The 7,500-nt window shown below is 45.3% G+C and overlaps 1 protein-coding gene across 3 annotated transcripts in view; it reads right to left on the bottom strand.

The window, feature by feature from the left end:
* Nucleotides 1-7,500, bottom strand: part of supt3h (SPT3 homolog, SAGA and STAGA complex component) — a 63,673-nt gene that overhangs the window by 4,970 nt on the left and 51,203 nt on the right. The window lies entirely within an intron of this gene.

The raw sequence follows: 7,500 nt of genomic DNA, 5'->3' as shown, positions 1-7,500 counted from the left end.
AAAACAAAACAGAATCATGAAAGTTTACAGCCGTCAGCACACGACATCATCCAGCTCATGTTGTTTATAACATCAGGGACGTGTGGGATCCGCAGCTGAAGACCTTGAAGAAGCAGATAAGAGTTTCTTATTTTGAGAGCTTGACTTTAGTCACGTCTGACCGACACGAGCAAGAGCTTTAAACTTCTGCTCTCAGCGGTTAAATATGAGTGAAAATCCTTGTCCTTGTGTGCGGTGTAAACACGGAGAGAGAAAAGCATCATTTCATAACAACAGATAAAAGCTCATGTGATGCTCGCACGATTTCAACATAAAAACAAGACCAACATCCCAGAAACACTTTAACACGATGACTTCAGACATTCGTTCATGTCATGTTTAAAAGTGAAGAGTACACACACACGAGCAAGCTTAGTCACCATGAAATGGAAGTTGCGATTGACTTCTTTTCCGTATCGTGATGTGTGTCCGAGTGAAACGGCTTCTGAAATTAGAACAAATGTAGGGCGGGCTTTATTTTGCCATTCCCATTTGATTGGTTTGTTGTAAGTTGGGCCTGGAGGGGAGGGCTGAAAATGCCTGGCCTGGCCATCGGACAGTCAGTATAGGGAGCCGCAGAGATGACGTATTTTTGTATGCAAACCCCAGAAGCAAAGTCTATGGGCCCTATCATACACCCGACGCAGCGCAGCGCAGCGCAAGAGTTTCAGCCCGACGCAGTTCTCATTTTCCCGTCCTGCACCGCATTGTTTAAATAGCAAATGCATTTGCGCTCATTTGTGCGCCCATGGGCGTGCTGGTCTAAAAAAGAGGTGTGCTCAGGCGCATTGTTGGCAAGTTGCTATTTTGAGGAACTGAGAATAGACTGCGCCAAAGACCAACTCAAACCTGCTCTAAAGTCTAAAGTCAACGGCGCAATATTTTCTTGTTATTTAAAGAGTAAATGCGCCTCTGGGCGGGTCCACATTGCGCTTTCACTTTACTTGTTACACAGAGGGAAGCGCAGCAGCACACAAACATGCCAAATATAAAAAATAAATAGAGTACAATGTAAAAGATGATTATTGTGTACATAAAGATAAAAATCCGGCTTGTCCTGTAGATTGTCTGCTCGTGCGCGAGCAGATGCGTTTCCTCTCTGGAGAAACATTGCCAGAAATAAGGTCTGTGGTCAAATATTTTCACGTTTTATTCTGTGACATAAAACACACCAATTATAATCCGCTTTTTAAAACGGCGGTTGCTAAAAAGTTGCTAAAAGCGACTACTTCCTTTGGCGGGGACGTTAGACGTCATCGCGCATATAAAGCTCACAAATAATGCAACATGATCACAAATCTCTTAAAACGTAGATGCGGATTCATTCACATAGTAATTACTTACCAGGGCACACATTTTTAATAAAGTTTGAAAGAGTTGTCGGAGGCTTGGTGGTGGTGACGTTGATATAGAGCGACCTTAAAGTCCCCGTTAACCGGAAGTTGCGATCATTTTTAATTTCTGTATTCTGACACATTTCCGAGTGAAAAAGAATTTCAAAGGAGAAAATTCGTGGGCGTGGCTTGTGTTTTTAACCGCGATTTGATTGGATGTGTAAAAACAGCTGTTGCATTGATTTTGAAATGAAACTGGCAGCAGACTGACAGTTGAAGGGGAGGAGTTAACAGATGCTCCGCCCAAGCAGTCTAATTTACGTCATTGGCGATGGATCGTCATTTCAGGGCGGAAGTGCATTTTCAGATTTTAATTTAAGATTATGAGGGTTCGTGAATTTTAAAAAGAGAATGACCCACATTGATAAGTTGTTTACTATAAACGCTGCAATATTTCATGAAAAAATAAGAATTGTCATTTTTAATTCACTGGGACTTTAAGTGTAGTCTGTTTATAGCATCGTGTTAGCTTTTTACTTCTGCCGATTGCATTTCAGCTTCAAAAGTAACACGTTGTGTTAATTTGTAAAGATTATCTTGATTGACAAAACGTGTAAACATCATGAACATTTGTTAATCACAGATCTTATTTTTTGCGGTCTTCCAAAAGTCTATGGGAAAAATGCATAGGCTTTCAGTCGAGGGAACCAGCGCGGCGCTTACTTCCGGGCACATCTCTGAGGTACTGGATAGTCCAACCTCTTTTTTGATGCTGATGTCAAGTGGTGAAGAGTTGTTGTTGGGGGGGGAATAGCTTAATGTTTTTAATTAAAAATTACAAGTGCAAATGAATAAAAAAAATAACGGTGTGTACAGATAAATCATTTATAATAATCACTGCAACACTGTGAAAAACACTCTCTTTGATTTCATGGGGACTTTAAGGCAATGAGGAAAAGGCATACACTAAAATGAAACATGAAAATAAATCTTCCACGTTGAGAAAGAGAAAAAAGTGAATACGTCTGGACAGGTGATATAATTTCATTTATTTGGCAAAAGAAACGAAACAGCTCATTCATCAGAGTGAAAATGATCCAGTGTGTTAATCAAACTCTCAGATGGATGATGGGAAATCTGCAGTGATATCTAAACCTTTCACTTGTGTTCTGTGAAACTTGAATTGTGTTCTGATAAATTCAATGTACAGATGGTCTTTATATTTGTTAAAACATTCAGTGGACACACTTCAGTAGATGTATACAAACCCTCATAATGAAACTGTCTACAAATCTGTTTTAGTCCTTATGAAATACCTTCGAGCTGGAATTAAAGTTACACTACAATCCCAAAACATCTTGTGTTTTATTGACTCCAAACAATACACCACAAAGTCAAAGAATTATAAATAAAAATCTTAGTTAAACCTTTGAGATGATGTGATATTTACACGACACATTATCCTATCAATTATTATCAATTTGATTGTAATGTAAAGAAAGATATATGATTAGATATATTTTTACATTTACATTTATTTGTTTGGCAGACGCTTTTATCCAAGTAGGAGAGCATATAAACATTTTGTCAACACGCTAAACAGTACGGTTAGTTTACAAGGCCATGCTAGGAGGATTAAAGCTGGAGGAATCAACAACAAGATTATTATTTTATAAACAAGACATAGACAGTTATTGGTTAGTCAAATAAATGTGGAACAGGTTTGTTTTGAGCTGAATTATAATTAAAAACTGTAAAATACTTCAGTAACACATTGAAAAATAATGAGAAAACCATACTAATGAAAATCATGAGAAAAAAAGTTACAGAAATGTTTACTCGTTTAATTTAAAGTGAAAAATGAAAGCCACAGGCACCCGCTGGGAATTAATAGAGAGCTCTTGTTGCGAAAGTGTCTCAAATATTCATCACAACTCAAACAAACAGAAAACGCTGATATTCTTCACCTCCAGACTCAGAATACACACAGACGAGTAAACATTGGCTGGACATACAGTAAATATATTTACATGAGAGAGAGAGAGCAGATCTCACACATCCACACCACGAGAGTTTAATATAGATCACACACGGTGTGGAGTCACACCACACACACACACTTTGCATTTTTAGATTTAAAAAAAAATATCGTTCTGTACGATTTATACGCTTTTCTGCCCGTGGGGACCTCAAATTTGGTTCCCACAGTGACACGAGTCCCCATGAGTTGGTGTGCATTCGGGTTTAGGTCCCCACCGGGATATACAAACATGAACACGCACACACACACACACGTCTGGTTTACTATCCCCGTGGGGACACTCCATAGGCGTAGGCATGTTTTTTATACTGTACAAACTGTATATTCTATCCCCTATCCCTAACCCTACCCCTAAACCTAAAGATCATAGAACACTTTTTGCATTTTTAGATTTGTAAAAAATATTGTTCTGTACAATTTATTAGCTTTTTTGCCCCTGGGGACCTCAATTTGGTCCCCACGGTGACACGAGTCCCCATGTGTTGGTGTGTATTCAGGTTTAGGTCCCCACCGCGATATACAAACATGAACACACGCACACACACACGCGCACGCACACAAACTATTAGAGAAAAATCTCATCCCTCACTCACATTTATAAAGAACTGGATTCTACATGATTTCTTAAATTCATCTTCATCTACATCCAGAAGAAATGATTAGAGCACAGCGAAATCGCCAGTGTTAAAAAAGGTCAAATGAACACTTTGAGAGTGTGGATTATATACACACTGTGAGTGTTAATTTGACATTTGACTGCGAGAGTGTGTTTGAAAGTACAGTAACGTGTTCTCCTGAACGCACACAAACTCATTTTAAGGTTCCATTAGTTTTGATTGAATTCAGCTCAAAGGAAAAACCCTCTTGATCCCTTAAAGGTCTTACAGTAAAGCTCTCTTTAGAGGGACCGAGGTTTAGGGAAGGTTTTTTCCGTACCGTTTGGCTTACAAATGCGTCTTCTGTAATATATCAGATTCATTTGAGTAATTGCTTTAATTTGACACGTTGATCAAAGCGAGCGTGTTGTGAAAGCTTTTACTGAGATCTCCGCGGCTCGTTTTCCAGCCGACACTGTTTACATGAGCGGCGAAGGACTGTTGGAGCATTACTGACATGCCTGACTTATCAAACCGCTGAGGTGTTTTTACCCATCACAACATTATCGTTTCTCTGAAAAGAAGAAAAAAACAACAGAAGAGAAAATGTGAAACATAAACACAGACGAGAAAGAGGGAGGGAGGGGCAGATGATGGTTTGATTGACAGCTCCTGCTTTCTAAAGCGGTTTATCAAATATATTTATCTGCATGCAGTCTGTTCAATCTATTCATTCATCCTCACATCATTTCAAACTCTTCTTTTTTTAGCGCTTTAAAAGAGTTCATGGCCGAAATGTTAAAAAAGTGAAAAACCTGACCCATTCAAAACTACTACACAAAATGAAACGAGTAACTTTAAACAGTCAGGTTATGAAGACGACAGCAGCTGTATGAATGAACGGCAGTGATTTTCTTCTTGTCAAATGAATCACATCAGTTTGCATTACAACACATTTACACTGCGACTCTGTTTCATGTCACGTTACAGTGCGGCCCGGCCCGAGACTTCATGAAACAGAATAACACAAGTCAGATAAACACCGTCCACCGCTGAACCAACCCGTTCTCACTCCCGACTCGTCACATATTTACGCTCGGTCAGTGCCCCTCGGCGTCACTTTTGAACGCGCAGGGCACCCTTTTGGCGTCGTTTTTCCACGAACAGGGAACTGCGTTGCTGTTTGCTAAATGCTCCAGACCGAGATGCGTGCAATTCTTAGCATTTCATAATTATTTATGGTTTAAATATTTTGTAGCACCTAACCCCAACCTCACCCTAAACCTAACCCTAAGCCTAACCACTTCTCAGCCATTTGAAAAGCAACACGCGAATACAAGTACAGTCACGGGTATTTATTGCACAAACTGACCAAAAGCATTACAAAATATAACAAACAACTCGTTTCGAAGACCTTTTTGCACCAAAGCCGTACAATAACTTTACATGAAGATTCCGCGCGTGTCCGTGAATACATGAAGTCGCTCCCATTCAAAAGATAAACCGGAACAGCTACAGATGAAGTCGGTCGCGGGAGCCAATACCGTTTCACGTTCAAAGCCAACGAAATGACGCGATCGGTCACGAGTCACGGGAGAGCCAATGGCATCGAAGCTGACGTAACTTCCTCTGGCGGCAATATTTGAACGTCGTTCCTTCACTGGATTTGAGATTTACGGCGGACGGTGATCGCTTTCAGATCTGTTCCTCATACAAATCGATCATTTCGCGTTGGTACCCTTGGAATATCTGTATTTTTGAACGACATTGTGGCTGCTTGTATTATGTGTTTTATATTACGATAAATAAACTGTTACATTACTTGCTCAAACTGTCTGAATAGCGTCATGTAAACGCAATTATCCTGGCCATTAAACTTAAATTAAACCCCGAAACATCATCATTGCAAATTATATCTAATATACATTTTCATAATAACGGTAAACTTCACGTCGAAAAACGACGCCAAAGGGTGTACCCTGCGCGTTCAAAAGATGACGCCGAGGGCACTGACCGAGCGTAAATATGTGACGAGTCGGGAGTGAGAAACGGTTTGGCTGAAAACCAATCCCTCATCCTCCTCTCACCATCTCCCTCTCTCTTCTCTCCCCCCTCTCCCTCCCTCCGTCCCTCTCCCATCCCTCCTTCCTCCTCTCGCCCCCTCTCCCTCTTCACCTCCCCCTCTCCCTCTCCCTCGCCCTCGCTCTCTCTCCCTCTCCCTCTCCCGCTCTCTCTCCCTCTCCCTCTCCCTTGCCCTCGCCCTCTCGCTCTCTCTCCCTCTCCCTCTCCCCTGCCGCCTCCCTTTCCACCTCCCTCTCCCCTGCCGCCTCCCTTTCCACCTCCCTCTCCCCTGCCGCCTCCCTTTCCACCTCCCTCTCCCCTGCCGCCTCCCTTTCCACCTCCCTCTCCCCTGCCGCCTCCCTTTCCACCTCCCTCTCCCCTGCCGCCTCCCTTTCCACCTCCCTCTCCCCTGCCGCCTCCCTTTCCACCTCCCTCTCCCCTGCCGCCTCCCTTTCCACCTCCCTCTCCCCTGCCGCCTCCCTTTCCACCTCCCTCTCCCCTGCCGCCTCCCTTTCCACCTCCCTCTCCCCTGCCGCCTCCCTTTCCACCTCCCTCTCCCCTGCCGCCTCCCTTTCCACCTCCCTCTCCCCTGCCGCCTCCCTTTCCACCTCCCTCTCCCCTGCCGCCTCCCTTTCCACCTCCCTCTCCCCTGCCGCCTCCCTTTCCACCTCCCTCTCCCCTGCCGCCTCCCTTTCCACCTCCCTCTCCCCTGCCGCCTCCCTTTCCACCTCCCTCTCCCCTGCCGCCTCCCTTTCCACCTCCCTCTCCCCTGCCGCCTCCCTTTCCACCTCCCTCTCCCCTGCCGCCTCCCTTTCCACCTCCCTCTCCCCTGCCGCCTCCCTTTCCACCTCCCTCTCCCCTGCCGCCTCCCTTTCCACCTCCCTCTCCCCTGCCGCCTCCCTTTCCACCTCCCTCTCCCCTGCCGCCTCCCTTTCCACCTCCCTCTCCCCTGCCGCCTCCCTTTCCACCTCCCTCTCCCCTGCCGCCTCCCTTTCCACCTCCCTCTCCCCTGCCGCCTCCCTTTCCACCTCCCTCTCCCCTCCTCGCCCCTCCCTCCTTCCCCTCCCTCTCCCTCTGCCGCTCTCCCTTTCCACTCCCTCTCCCCTCGCCCCTCCCTTCCACTCCCTCTCCCTCTCCCGCCTCCCTTTCCCCTCCCTCTCCCCTCCCTCCCTTCCCCTCCCTCTCCCCTCCGCCTCTTCCCCTCCTTCCCCTCTCTCCCCTCCGATCCCTTCCCCTCCCCTCGCCCTCCCCGCTCCTTTCCACCTCCCTCTCCTCTCCTCCCCTCTCCCTCTCCTCTCCTCTCTCTCCCTCTCCTCTTCTCCCCTCTCCCTCCTCCTCTCACTCTCCTCTCTCCCCTCCCTCCTCTCACCTCTCTCCTCTCCCTCTCTCCCTCTCTCTCCCCCCTTCTCCACCAGCTGCTTACTGAAAC

The sequence above is a fragment of the Triplophysa rosa genome, linkage group LG10 (genome assembly GCF_024868665.1).
Source record: "Triplophysa rosa linkage group LG10, Trosa_1v2, whole genome shotgun sequence".
NCBI classification, from domain to species: Eukaryota; Metazoa; Chordata; class Actinopteri; order Cypriniformes; family Nemacheilidae; genus Triplophysa; species Triplophysa rosa.
This window is presented reverse-complemented; position numbering and strand designations above follow the sequence as displayed.